We start from the raw sequence: 15464 nt of genomic DNA, 5'->3' as shown, positions 1-15464 counted from the left end.
TAGTAAATACGTTAAATTCATATTAAATGAACTAGAAAACCATTAATGACTTTTGATCTAACTCTAAAATAAAACCACGCATTGAACTCGCTACGGTTTCTTAATTTAGCGCTACTTTTGAACTAATAATAGGACATATAATTAATATTTCTTATCTTAGGACTATTTTTTAATGGAACTTCGAGATAAGACAATATTCAAGGATTAAATACAACAATGAATTTAATATGTGTTCTACAACCTAAAAAATATTTATTTTATTTTTCATAAATTTCTAGATATACTTAAAGAAGAAATAGTTATCATAATATTTAAAATAATTAGTTTGTCAAATAATAAAATATTATGAAGTTCCACACCCCCCTCGTCATGTTTATGGATTTCTATATTAAGATACATGTGTTAACGTGGCTGTATGTTAATAAATTAATAAATATAACATACATATGAAATTGATAACATTTTCTGAAAACTTGGAAAACATCCGTTACAGAAAAGAAAATCATTGTGCAAAAACTAACAACTTCTTTTAGAAAAAAAAGAAGAGGATTCAGAGGAAATGAAGAAAAAAATTCTAACTCAATAAATTATAAAATTTTAAGCTATTGGAATAGTAAATGCGTTAAATTCATATTAAATGAACTAGAAAACCTTTAATGACTTTTGATCTAACTCTAAAATAAAATCACTCATTGAACTCGCTATTGTTTCTCATTTTAGCCTACTTTTGAACTAATAATAGGAAATATAATTAATATTTCTTATCTTAGGACTATTTTTTAATGGAACTTCGAGATAAGACAATATTCAAAGAATAAATAAAATAATAAATTTAATATGTGTTCTACAACCTAAAAAATATTTATTTTATTTTTCATAAATTTTTAGCTATACTTAAAGAAGAAATAGTAATCATAATATTTAAAATAATTAATTTGCCAAATAATAAAATATTATGAAGTCTCACACACCCCTCGTCATGTTTATGGATTTCTATATTAAGATAAACGTGTTAACGTGGCTGTATGTTAATAAATTAATAATTATAACATACATATGAAATTGATAACATTTTTTGAAAACTTGGAAAATATCCGTTAGAGAAAATAAAATCATAGTGCAAAAACTAACCGATTTCTTTTAAAAAAAGAAGAGGATTAAGAGCAAATGAAGAAAAAATTTTAAACTCCATAAATTATAAAATTTTAAGTTATTTTAATAGTAAATGCGTTAAATTCATATTAAATGAACTAGAAAACCATTAATGACTTTTGAACTAACTCTAAAATAAAACCACGCATTGAACTCGCTACTGTTTCTTAATTTAGCGCTACTTTTGAACTAATAATAGGACATATAATTAATATTTCTTATCTTAGGACTATTTTTTAACGGAACTCCGAGATAAGACAATATTCAAAGATTAAATACAATAATGAATTTAATATGTGTTCTGCAACCTAAAAAATATTTATTTTATTTTTCATATATTTCTAGATATAGTTAAAGAAGAAATAGTTATCATAATATTTAAAATAACTATTTTTTCAAATAATAAAATATTATGAAGTCCCACACACCCCTCGTATGTTTATGGATTTCTATATTAAGATACACTTGTTAATGTGGTTGTATGTTAATAAGTTAATAATTTTGTTAATAATTTTAACATACATATGAAATTGATAACATTTTCTTAAAACTTGGAAAACATCAGTTAGAGAAATTAAAATCATAGTGCAAAAACTTACCACTTTCTTTTAAAAAAAAGAAGAGGATTAAGAGCAAATGAATAAAAAAATTTAAACTCAATAAATTATAAAATTTTATGCTATTTTAATAGTAAATGCGCTAAATTCATATTAAATGAACTAGAAAACCTTTAATGACTTTTGATCTCACTCTAAAATAAAACCACGCATTAAACTCGCTATTGTTTCTCATTTTAGCGCTACTTTTGAACTAATAATAGGAAATATATTTAATATTTCTTATCTTAGGAATATTTTCTAATGGAACTTCGAGATAAGACAATATTCAAAGATTAAATACAATAATAAATTTAATGTGTTCTACAACCTAAAAAATATTTATTTTATTTTTCATAAATTTCTAGATATACTTAAAGAAGAAATAGTTATCATAATATTTAAAATAATTAGTTTGTCAAATAATAAAATATTATGAAGTCCCACACACCCCTCTTCATGTTTATGGATTTATATATTAAGATACACGTGTTAATGTAACACCCCGTACATATATGTCTAGAATAATATGCGGTGATGCTATAAATGGTACAAGAAACATACATAAGCGATAATGAAAAGAAATTAAAATCATATACAATTCAAATATCCAACTAAAAACGTATATGATTGGCTTGCCTTCAACAATGCACAGCGGAAAAATAACGTCTGACTAGGTCTTCCTGCCAATTACTTGTCCACGGTCTTCAAGGCAGTCCATCAAGCAATCCATCTACTTCTAACCTGTTCCTGAAAAATAATAATTGGAATGGGGTGAGATTACTAAATCTCAGTGAGTTCCCCTATCTTACGGGTTCGCTCGGTTCTACAAGGTGCATGCAAACAAATAGATTCACCGAGAATCCAAGATTCCTCACGGTCAGGTACAAGTACAAACAAGGATACACCACCATTGGAAGTCCCTTAACTATCCAAGGAGGCGTTCAATAAAACAACAATTCACAATATGCAAACTCACATCCTTATGTGAGGAATCAAGGAGTTATACCCATCTGACTAGGCTACCTCTGCCACGTACCCTCGGTGAGTATCCAAGTACATATATGTCGAAAGACTTGCACAAGCACACCGCACGATGAATTCGGGTCATTCCTATATGGAATTCCACCCGAGATGAGTTAAGTTGTACCATTGCCTACTTGGCATTTACAACCTCATCACCAAGCACGCCATTGAGTTACCAAGTGGGAAACGCCATTAAAGACCCCGGTCTTGCTTCCACTGCAATGGTATTCATCCTCTGTACGCAGGTGAGTAAACAGGTGCAATATGTCCTTTTCGACGTACAAGCCCACCGGGCGAAAGCCTAGTAACATTGTCTAATTGACGTTACTAGAGGCAAGTAATTCAGTGATTGCCTATGTGGCATCACCCACTTACCATACTAATCACGCAGGTGAGTTACCAAGTGGGAAACGCCATTAAAGACCCTCACTTGCTTCCACCGCAATAGTAGCTCAGGTAACGCAAAATATACGGATATAGACACGTATATACAACAGGCATAAAAGCCAAATCATCCATGGTATATAATACATATCACAAACGCCACACGGGCTACCAATGGGCATCCACATAGTGGGTAAACAGGATTTACTATCCTAGTAGTACGGTTATACTCCGATTCACGCATATTCAACCAAATCAAGTTCACAAAATCAAGCATCCGAACGTCCAATCGGAACGACGGGAAAACAATTTACATTGTATTATATGCACATAATATTAGACAAAATCCATCGTGTAAATATCATGTCATTTGTACATACTCGTCACATGTGAGTTAAATATGTTTCGATCATGGAATATATGAAACATAATCAGAGCATATAATTATTTAGAACGTACATGGACACACATTAGTCTCATAACAAAGAGGCTTTCGATTCCCGACATGGAACGGAATCGCACTCGGGGAATTAAACATACATTCTTAATTCTATTAATGTTAATCCAACATCATGTAACTAAAAGTCCATTTGCTATAACTTTTAAATCAATTAAAAGCATTATATCTAAGCACATTCATAAAGATCATTAAAAGACCTTTCCAACGCTTCCGACCGGGCTTCGTTTCGAGTTGTAGAACTCAAGTTATGGTCAAAACAATAAAGGAATAATTTTCTGTCAGGTGCAATCGATTTGCACCAGTGTGCAATCGATTGCTTGCTGAACCAGAAGCGTAGAAAGTCAATTTTTCACAGTGCAATCGATTGCTTGACCCCTGCAATCGATTGCTTACTGAACCAGAAGCAAAAATCATATTTTTCTTGCAATATACCAGTTCCAACACATCCTAATCCATCCCAATCCAAACCTTAACATATAAAACAACCCCAGGCACAATTTATCAGTATAGGAGCATGATTTTCAGCATTTAATCAACATGCAAAGGATTTATCACAACCTAAACCCTTATTTCCCAAATCATGCATTATTCCCAAACTCTACCCAAGGTTCTAACTAATGGAACTCACCTCAAGCTTGAAGATTCTGAGTTGTAGAGGTGAAGATAATAACAATGCTGCTCCCACAATCCTTTCTTAATCAAAGTTTTGCTCCCATCATCATCAATCCCGAAATCCTTATATTCATACTTTCAGCATGGATGACTCAACTTCAAACCAGATTATATCCATCAATATAGTGCCTACAAATGCAAACCATATATGCAAATCGTAGAGAAACTCGTAAGCTTTCCAACGAGACCAGAATCAGCTCAATCGGAGTTACGAGCTGAGAGATATTACCTTTTTGGTGAAGGCTGTCCCATAGGTGCGAAAATGGAAAGTTGAACATAAGTTCTTCTTCTTCTTCTTCCATGCCTCTAATTATCTCTCTCTCATAAATTCTGGTTTGCATTACTATTACCCAAACATGCCCTTATAATGATATACCTTTTCCTTGGACCAATTTGCCCTCCAACTAAATGGTATTTACCAAGATGCCATTTAGTTCAATTCCAACCAAATCCTTAATATCACTACTAAGCCTTTCTTTAATCCTTCTTAGTGTATAAATATACATGGTTAGAAAATATGGGGTATTACATTCTCCCCCCCTTAAATAGAATTCGCCCTCGAATTCCCTCCAATCACCATGATAACAAGCTTTTCACATCTTCTTTCAACGAGGGGATGAACGTTCCTTACATATTCCTCCCTTGGATAAACCTCGCGACTTCCATTGAAAGTTGTTCCACCCAAGAAACACAACTCATCTATACACTTGTGTCCAAACACTCTTGACTGGGACCGTAGTCCACATACAACATATCTCTTCTGATACTCCGCATCAACATACTTCAGAATGATCCTTCCGAGGTTTCCAATCTTTATTGTTCCGCACTAAGTCTATGTAGCTTCGAAACTGATGGCAATCCATACCTTGTTGGATATTTCTCGTTCCTCATGTCTACCAAACTTATCCTTACTCAACATAAGCCCTAGACCCTCCACTTTTGTCCTTGGTTTCTGGAAACACTGCCATTCCAAGAAATCTTACCACGACTTCCTTCAATGATGATACTCCAGGTTCACTCCCAAATGGATACTTATCATGTTGCATATCGGCTCGCTATATCCCTTGGTCTTGACCCCTAACTTCCTAAATGCTCAAATTGACTTGCTCTAAGTCTACCGTCTCGGTACGACAAAACTTTTACTTCGATCCTTGATTCAGCCTTAAACCAAATTACTGCCACTACAATCCACAAGGGAGTAGAATCCCGCATCTACAGCCTTGATATCCGACAACTTCCCATAAAGTTCCACTCACAACGGTTGAACCCTAACAGTGGTCCTACAACCATCGCCCAAGTTTTCACGCACGCTCATAAGTGCACAAGACATATCCTCGATGAGTCTTTGTCAAGCAACATCATTTACCTTACTTCATTATTCCAGTCGTCAATATGCTCATAAGCTCGATCGTCGACCAGGGGACATCCGATAATCATGAAGCCTCCTCTAAGCCAGTCCATCAATATTACCTCTCAAGATTATGGTGGATCACTGAAAGATAGAAACAAACGAAACATTTCTCCAGAGAGTTCTCTTAGGAAGATATCTCTATTCCAACACAAATTCTTACAAGTAGTCCGTCTATATCCATTACATACTTATCTGGTTCTGCCTATCCGTTGCGCTACTCTGATCTCAACCAGCCACCCACTTCTTGGAATCCTTAGAATCACACTTCGTCCATAGTCCACTTAGTTTCATTACCACACCACACTTAGTCCTTTATTAGCAACAATTCCTTCTCGGTATTCGTTCAAATACAACACGTGCCAGAACCTTAAACACACTCATCGCACACTACTCTCCGAGCTTGAGTAATCCCCAAAATCAAGTCACTAACTTTTCCATCATTTTGGATTAAGTCCACTTGAAAACAACTTGGTTCACATGTTTTGGTTCAAGAGCTCCTAAAGCTAAATACTTTCTCTAATTACGAGTTTGCCTTATCTTACCGACTTCCACATCTTACAGCTTCCATGATGACTCTCCCCAACCATACGACCTCATACCGTTGGTGTGACAATACTTATAATAACCCACGCGACTTGACTAATGTAATAATCCTTTCTTAGTCGTACTTTAATCACGTAGTCCTCCAATGCCTTTCTCCTCTGAATCTGACACAAAGATGACTTCTTCGGTTTTGTTCCCTAATGCAACATTTCTAACTGCTAAGGTGTAGTTACAAAACAAGAGATCATACTCTGTGCCTTGGACATCTCCCTTCGAAATTCCACGACACTCCCAAAACTAATGTGCCTCTACTTTTCCAAGTTCGGCATTTCTACGTTACTGAGGACCTACTAATACTCCTCTAGGTACATCCCACATTGAGATAATAAAAAAATACGCTTTATCCACTCCAACATTGTTCACCAAGGTTATATAATAACCACACATTGTGTTGTCCAGGATACTCTATTCACACATATCTCATATCTCGGACACTCACGCACAAAGGTTTACCAATCTGACAGATTTAAAACATCCACGATGCCGGAACCTAAAATTCTCACGTGACCAAGACTACCCAAGGTCTCCTCATAGGCGTAGATTTAGAATCTAATCCATCTCATGGTTACACGCTCGCATGATCCTGAACCATCGAGCGCAACATATGAATCCTTATCTCACCAACCTTATGAGAGTTTCAGGTTCGTGTCTCACGAGTGCCAAATCGGGATCCTACCTCGAGTTTCAGATCAACACTTCCTCATAGTCGTGCTTCACTGTTTCTCAAGCTGCTCTCCAACAAACTATCTCAATCGCGCTCCCAAATGCAACGTTTCTAATGTCTTGAGTTTGACCATGATACAATAAATCATACTCCACGCTTCTGCTTATTGATACTGACAATGGTTGCCTCTGAGAGTCTACAGGTACTCTCCTAGACTCATCACATATTGGCTAACTCAGAATACACTCTATCCATTCCGACACTGCTCACCAATGGTAGATGCTATCCAAACAATACGTCGGCCAAGAGATAACAACTTCACATAAGTCCCACCATTGGAATTCATGCACCCTCGCCACTTGTCACTTTACGAAACAAGAAACATCTACAAGGGATCATCTGACATCATCCACGCGGTTACGACCACTTAGCACCCCCATAAGCATAGTACTACAACTTGGTATGTCCTACTATTGCCTGATAGTTAACTACTACCTAGTACGACACATGGGTACTCGTAACGCCTACCTTAAGAGAATTCGAGTTCGCGTCTTACGAATACCAATCAGAAACTTGCCTTAAGCTCTGGGACAACATTGTCCTACATCTGTCAGATCTCGTGTACGATAGCAATAATGTGGCGTTATACCTGTCTGGTAGTACTAATCATGATGGTCCCACTCCGAAGCCATGTAGTCACGCAACCTACTCTACAAAATATAACGATCTTCACTCATATCCTATAGTCACGGTCTACAATGTTTGGACAGGAATCTATTAAGGTCATCGCTATTCAAAGCCTTCCAACCACACTCCTTAGAAAGCTAAAACCTAGGAGTGCTTCGCGCTCAGGGTTCACTTACTAGGAACAATAAGCTAGATCATAATGGATAAGATTTCGGTTCGAATTGTTATGTCATGCGCGTACCCACTTGCACAGTGCATGCATAAGAAATTCTATGAATAGCTCTTCGCATAGGAATACCAAGGTTCAAATAGTCAATACGATTTTAATCATCATACGAATGCTTCGGAATGACACTAGTTTCCATTCATCTAAATACCCAATACCAAGCGCAGTTTTGTGGTATCTCTCGGGGTTAGACGAATCATAACTAGTACGAACCTTAGTTACAACACATCTCGGTTCCACTTGCTTCAACTGTCGCCTAACGTAGTTCTAGGACTCATTCACAGTTTAGCAAAAACGGGAGTATAGTAGCTCTCCCCCTAATCGGGTATCCAACTTTTTCCCAATTAGAGACTGACATCTTTACTCTTCCAACGATTCTGTATTGGGTAATTCACACACAACTTACGGCTTACCAAAATGACTTGGAGTGAAACATCGCGTTCATCCAAGTACTGCCCACATCACAGTTACCAGGAGATTTAGACTACTTCGCTAAAATTCCCAAAAGTATTACATCTGACAGGTTCTCAAAACATATCTGCCACTAGCATCACGATCGGACAACAAGTTTCTAATAGCCTCAAACTTCATTCCATCTCAGAATTCCTTATTATAATCCTACTCAAGTTCTTCACGAAATTTACTCCAATAATATCTGGATCCTGATGAGATCTCACTTCGCCCCATCAGATCTCAGAAACTCCCGACGACTTAGATATCTACCACGACAAGGTCATCAACTACTTCAGCTCAAGTCGCTTTGGATCTTACGCGTCCTCGTGGTGGCTCCACCATGATCTCATCTATCGCATATACAGTCATTGAGATGGCCAGGCTCAATGAGTGGATACTATGATAGTAAGAATCGAGAGAGCAACACACACATGTGAGGGAGAAGAGAATTGCTAGTGATGTCTCATGGCAGGGACAAGAATCGACCTGCTCTGATACCAACTGTAACACCCCGTACATATATGTCTAGAATAATATGCGGTGATGCTATAAATGGTACAAGAAACATACATAAGCGATAATGAAAAGAAATTAAAATCATATACAATTCAAATATCCAACTAAAAACGTATATGATTGGCTTGCCTTCAACAATGCACAGCGGAAAAATAACGTCTGACTAGGTCTTCCTGCCAATTACTTGTCCACGGTCTTCAAGGCAGTCCATCAAGCAATCCATCTACTTCTAACCTGTTCCTGAAAAATAATAATTGGAATGGGGTGAGATTACTAAATCTCAGTGAGTTCCCCTATCTTACGGGTTCGCTCGGTTCTACAAGGTGCATGCAAACAAATAGATTCACCGAGAATCCAAGATTCCTCACGGTCAGGTACAAGTACAAACAAGGATACACCACCATTGGAAGTCCCTTAACTATCCAAGGAGGCGTTCAATAAAACAACAATTCACAATATGCAAACTCACATCCTTATGTGAGGAATCAAGGAGTTATACCCATCTGACTAGGCTACCTCTGCCACGTACCCTCGGTGAGTATCCAAGTACATATATGTCGAAAGACTTGCACAAGCACACCGCACGATGAATTCGGGTCATTCCTATATGGAATTCCACCCGAGATGAGTTAAGTTGTACCATTGCCTACTTGGCATTTACAACCTCATCACCAAGCACGCCATTGAGTTACCAAGTGGGAAACGCCATTAAAGACCCCGGTCTTGCTTCCACTGCAATGGTATTCATCCTCTGTACGCAGGTGAGTAAACAGGTGCAATATGTCCTTTTCGACGTACAAGCCCACCGGGCGAAAGCCTAGTAACATTGTCTAATTGACGTTACTAGAGGCAAGTAATTCAGTGATTGCCTATGTGGCATCACCCACTTACCATACTAATCACGCAGGTGAGTTACCAAGTGGGAAACGCCATTAAAGACCCTCACTTGCTTCCACCGCAATAGTAGCTCAGGTAACGCAAAATATACGGATATAGACACGTATATACAACAGGCATAAAAGCCAAATCATCCATGGTATATAATACATATCACAAACGCCACACGGGCTACCAATGGGCATCCACATAGTGGGTAAACAGGATTTACTATCCTAGTAGTACGGTTATACTCCGATTCACGCATATTCAACCAAATCAAGTTCACAAAATCAAGCATCCGAACGTCCAATCGGAACGACGGGAAAACAATTTACATTGTATTATATGCACATAATATTAGACAAAATCCATCGTGTAAATATCATGTCATTTGTACATACTCGTCACATGTGAGTTAAATATGTTTCGATCATGGAATATATGAAACATAATCAGAGCATATAATTATTTAGAACGTACATGGACACACATTAGTCTCATAACAAAGAGGCTTTCGATTCCCGACATGGAACGGAATCGCACTCGGGGAATTAAACATACATTCTTAATTCTATTAATGTTAATCCAACATCATGTAACTAAAAGTCCATTTGCTATAACTTTTAAATCAATTAAAAGCATTATATCTAAGCACATTCATAAAGATCATTAAAAGACCTTTCCAACGCTTCCGACCGGGCTTCGTTTCGAGTTGTAGAACTCAAGTTATGGTCAAAACAATAAAGGAATAATTTTCTGTCAGGTGCAATCGATTTGCACCAGTGTGCAATCGATTGCTTGCTGAACCAGAAGCGTAGAAAGTCAATTTTTCACAGTGCAATCGATTGCTTGACCCCTGCAATCGATTGCTTACTGAACCAGAAGCAAAAATCATATTTTTCTTGCAATATACCAGTTCCAACACATCCTAATCCATCCCAATCCAAACCTTAACATATAAAACAACCCCAGGCACAATTTATCAGTATAGGAGCATGATTTTCAGCATTTAATCAACATGCAAAGGATTTATCACAACCTAAACCCTTATTTCCCAAATCATGCATTATTCCCAAACTCTACCCAAGGTTCTAACTAATGGAACTCACCTCAAGCTTGAAGATTCTGAGTTGTAGAGGTGAAGATAATAACAATGCTGCTCCCACAATCCTTTCTTAATCAAAGTTTTGCTCCCATCATCATCAATCCCGAAATCCTTATATTCATACTTTCAGCATGGATGACTCAACTTCAAACCAGATTATATCCATCAATATAGTGCCTACAAATGCAAACCATATATGCAAATCGTAGAGAAACTCGTAAGCTTTCCAACGAGACCAGAATCAGCTCAATCGGAGTTACGAGCTGAGAGATATTACCTTTTTGGTGAAGGCTGTCCCATAGGTGCGAAAATGGAAAGTTGAACATAAGTTCTTCTTCTTCTTCTTCCATGCCTCTAATTATCTCTCTCTCATAAATTCTGGTTTGCATTACTATTACCCAAACATGCCCTTATAATGATATACCTTTTCCTTGGACCAATTTGCCCTCCAACTAAATGGTATTTACCAAGATGCCATTTAGTTCAATTCCAACCAAATCCTTAATATCACTACTAAGCCTTTCTTTAATCCTTCTTAGTGTATAAATATACATGGTTAGAAAATATGGGGTATTACAGTTAACGTGGCTGTATGTTGATAAATTAATAATTATAACATACATATGAAATTGATAACATTTTCTGAAAACTTGGAAAACATCCGTTAGAGAAAAGAAAATCGTAGTGCAAAAACTAACCACTTTCTTTTTAAAAAAAGAAGAGGATTAAGAGCAAATGAAGAAAATTTTTTTAACTCAATAAATTATAAGATTTTATGCTATTTTAATAGTAAATGCGCTCAATTCATATTAAATGAAATAGAAAACTTTTAATGACTTTTGATCTAACTCTAAAATAAAACCACGCATTGAACTTGCTACTGTTTCTTATTTAGCGCTACTTATCCACCCTCCAATCTCTTCCTAAGCGAGAGTTTGGCAAAAGTAATTGGTATCATAATGCATGAAAACAAATAAACATGAGTGAAACGAATGGATTACTTCAAGACAAACATTACCATTGTATTAGCATTAACATTTAAAGATAAACAAGTTTCTACATGCAAACAATATATTGAAAATCCAGAAATATTACAAATGAAAAAAATAGTAAGAATACTAAAAAACTGAGAATGCTCTTCCATCTGGGTTTGTGTTGAAGGAAACATCTTTCAAACTTCAAGGCTACCACCAATAGAGATTCAATCACGCTTTGGCAAAAAATTTGCTTGAACATCAGAACCAACATCTCGGAAAGTCAAAATACCAGCATGGATTAATCTTTGAACTTCAATCTTGAGAGGCTAGCAATCCTCTAAGCCATGTCCAGGAGCATTCTGATGAAAAGCACAAGTAGCGTCGACTTTGTACCACCAAGGGAGTTTCTCGGGAACAGGAGGCGGTGACCTTATCTGAACCAAATTCTTACGAATCAAAGTAGGGTACAATTCTATATAAGTCATGGGGATGGGATCAAAATTCCCCTTTTGAGATTGATTTTGCTTGTTCGGTGGAGGAGCTCGTTGACGAGTGCTTTGCTGATAATCTGGAATTGCATGAATCGAATTGGATACGGGAATGACAGAGGAAACATGTTGATGTTGATAATGATTGTTTCTTCACAGAGTTCATGAATCTCTTGCTTAATGCATAACGATGCATGAAATGCAATGAAAATGGTTTTCATTTTTATTGGTTTTCAAGGAACTTTAAGACATTTTATTGTAAACCTCTAAAAATACAACATATATAAAATATAACTGAAAAACAAACTTCCTTCATTAATAACGGGAAGGCTTACAAAAGGTTTAAAAATACAAAATTACAAAACAAAAGAAAATTAAAAGCTAGAAGGAAACACTTCTGATGAAGATCCAACTCCCCTTTGTAGCTTCCTACGGAGTTTCTTCAACTCATCTTCATAAAATGCTTTCAAATGAGTCTTCTCGACCATCATCTTATCGGCAATTTCCTTCCATGCAACTGAATCTTCACGACAACCAGAGGAAAATAAATCCTCTTGTTGTCTCTTCCGCTTCTCACCATGTTGCTGAAGTATAATTCGGAAAGGTGAAGCAATGATAAACTGGTTCGTAAACCTGTACAAGAGTCTCAAGAATCCCTTTCTCCACTTTGGTCTTCATGATAGAGATCAATTTTCCATTACGGTTTCTGAAGTTGTCAGGATTAGGAACCAAAGTTGCTAGCTCTTTCAACTCTTTCGCACTTGAATATACGAAAGTGTACTTCTTGATGCTTCTCTTTTGATCCATGGTACCTGTGATGTTTACAAAAAAGCCTCTAAGTTCCTTGAAAACCATTTGTGAAGGAATTTTTATGAATGCATAAATGCATGGTTTATGCATCAATCACAATCAAGAGCACACAAGATCACACCAAATCACACGATCAAGGTTCAAAGGTTTGACGCCATGAGCATGGAGCCATGGGTCTACCCAGCCCAAAAGGTATATTCTAAGTAATTTTGTACCTGCCAATCGGGTTCTACAAAGGTTCCTAGAGTTTTCAATCTTCTATCAGATACTACCGGCACGCATAATTGCTCATGGGCACCAATAATATGCCTAAAAAGACCTCGTCTGAGCGTAGCATCGCATGACAACAAGCTCGAATTGGTACTCGACCTTGTTTCTGCGCTACATCATAAAAAGGCTTAGATGGGTTAAAAGAGTTCTAGGCCATTCAGCTTCTACGGACACTCACTATTGAAAGTAATAGCGTTCTTACGATGGTTCGTAACAACATCTACAACCTTCCATGAGGCCTCCACTGATTGGGGTTCCACCATATGACGCTCATGTTAAGTATTGCTCCTGACATGCGACTATTGGTCTTACCACCTCCTATCTCAAGTTACTCACCAAAGTCCGGGTTAGGACTTTATCTCATCACAGAGGAACCATTGAGCACCAAAAAAAAAAAAGCAAAACAAACAAAGCACACAATAATATATACAAATAAAAAACACAGATAAACAAAAATAGGCTTAACACACTTAAAACTGGGTCCCTAGTGAAGTCGCCATTTTTTGTAGCAGGGAAAATCTGAGATCAAAGCCATGGGATTGACTTGACTCAATATTTCAGTGAAAGTCGCCACCGCGCTTTATTGTTTCCAGAGGAAAAGGGAAAAGAACGAAAATAACCCAAAGTTTATTTTTAAAACAAAAAGAGATCTTAGGAACGGGTGTTGATTATACAAGGGGAAGGTTTTAAGCACCCCTCATATCTATGATACTCCACAGGAACCTTTTTGAAAATATGTGTCGTGTGTGCTAAATATGTGTCGTCGTTTCTTCCACCTCTTCCAGCCATTGTTCTGCTAATCCACAAAGCAATTCTATTAGAACCAAAAGTATCGACAGTGATAACTCGCACTCGTCGCATACAAGGGAAAGACTGACACTAAGACTCTGGTCACAACGACCGACTATGCTCTGATACCACTATTGTAACACTCTTCTAAATCCCGTGGCAATTTAAATAAATAATCAGAGTAAAAACATAAATACAAGGGTGCCACAATTATTCAAAATAAATAAACCAATCATGGTCAAATTCATGCTTCATTAGGAAACGATTTAACAAAAACACAATTATGTTTATCACAGCGGAATAAGAAACATCATTAACGTAATCAAATGAAAGTATAATCCAACACCAATTAAAATAGAGAATTCTCATAAATCTCTATAACTATCATCCCTTAGTGTTAAAAGATCAGAGCATGACCGACACGACCCAACATAAATGGATAAACTCTACGAGTCATCCTCACCGAGCACTAATGCCGCTACTCCTCAATCTGAAAATGACAACATGTAAGGGTGAGTCTCATTCTCAATTAGTAAATATTATGCAATTCGTAAGCAACAAGTATCATAATATACCGTTCACCCAATTATACACATTCAGATCCACATCTATGATTCATCAATTCACACAATAATAGATTACAACACGAACACAGAAATCAATACAATCATGTTATGACAAAATGCATATGACACAACTGACACTATGCATGTGGTTCCAAAATTCGTGAATCACATTCACAGGACTTCTCTCCTCGATACTGCCCTTTAATCGCTCACACCCCACATGGGCACACGATTAACCTCATCGCTCACACCCCCATGGGCACACGATGACTGCTTACTAATCTTCGCACAATGGGAATTAGCCACCAACGATCCACACATCAACGGGATCCATCATCAAATGCATATGAATGAATGAAACACACATAACATACTTAAAACATCACCGAATCACGATGAACACTCACCTCAACACCACATCATCGAATAAGTATGTACATGTTTTCAACATCATTCAAATAGCCATGCATTCATCACAATCACAATATCAATCACAACTAAATCCTCATCACATCAAACACATTGTCACACCTATCTCATATGCACACAATGTTCAATTCTCATCAAGTAATTTAATCTATTTTTAAAAAAATTCACACTCAGCAAGGTTCGCTCAGCGAAGCAAGGCAGAAGCGAATCCTTCAGACCTCCGCTCAGCGGACCTCTAGCGACGTCCAACAGAAGCAAACTACGTTGGGACCTCCGCTCAGCGGACGCCCTCCGCTCAGCG

General features: G+C 37.0%; 2 long non-coding RNA genes across 2 annotated transcripts; both read right to left on the bottom strand.

Moving 5' to 3' along the window:
• Positions 1-2264: 2264 nt before the first annotated feature.
• On the bottom strand, positions 2265-4585 carry LOC131632828 (uncharacterized). The gene is made up of 3 exons (XR_009293147.1): positions 4520-4585; positions 4247-4419; positions 2265-2498 (listed from the first exon to the last, which is right to left on the bottom strand). It is a non-coding gene; the product is annotated as an uncharacterized LOC131632828 (long non-coding RNA).
• Positions 4586-8856: 4271 nt separating this feature from the next.
• Positions 8857-11177, bottom strand: LOC131632829 (uncharacterized). Its single transcript, XR_009293148.1, has 3 exons — positions 11112-11177; positions 10839-11011; positions 8857-9090 (listed from the first exon to the last, which is right to left on the bottom strand). It is a non-coding gene; the product is annotated as an uncharacterized LOC131632829 (long non-coding RNA).
• Between the last annotated feature and the right edge of the window lie 4287 nt (positions 11178-15464).

This window comes from Vicia villosa, unplaced genomic scaffold (genome assembly GCF_029867415.1).
Source record: "Vicia villosa cultivar HV-30 ecotype Madison, WI unplaced genomic scaffold, Vvil1.0 ctg.001024F_1_1, whole genome shotgun sequence".
Taxonomy (NCBI): domain Eukaryota; kingdom Viridiplantae; phylum Streptophyta; class Magnoliopsida; order Fabales; family Fabaceae; genus Vicia; species Vicia villosa.
The sequence above is the reverse complement of the archived record's forward strand: the minus strand, read 5'-3'. Positions and strand labels throughout refer to the sequence as shown.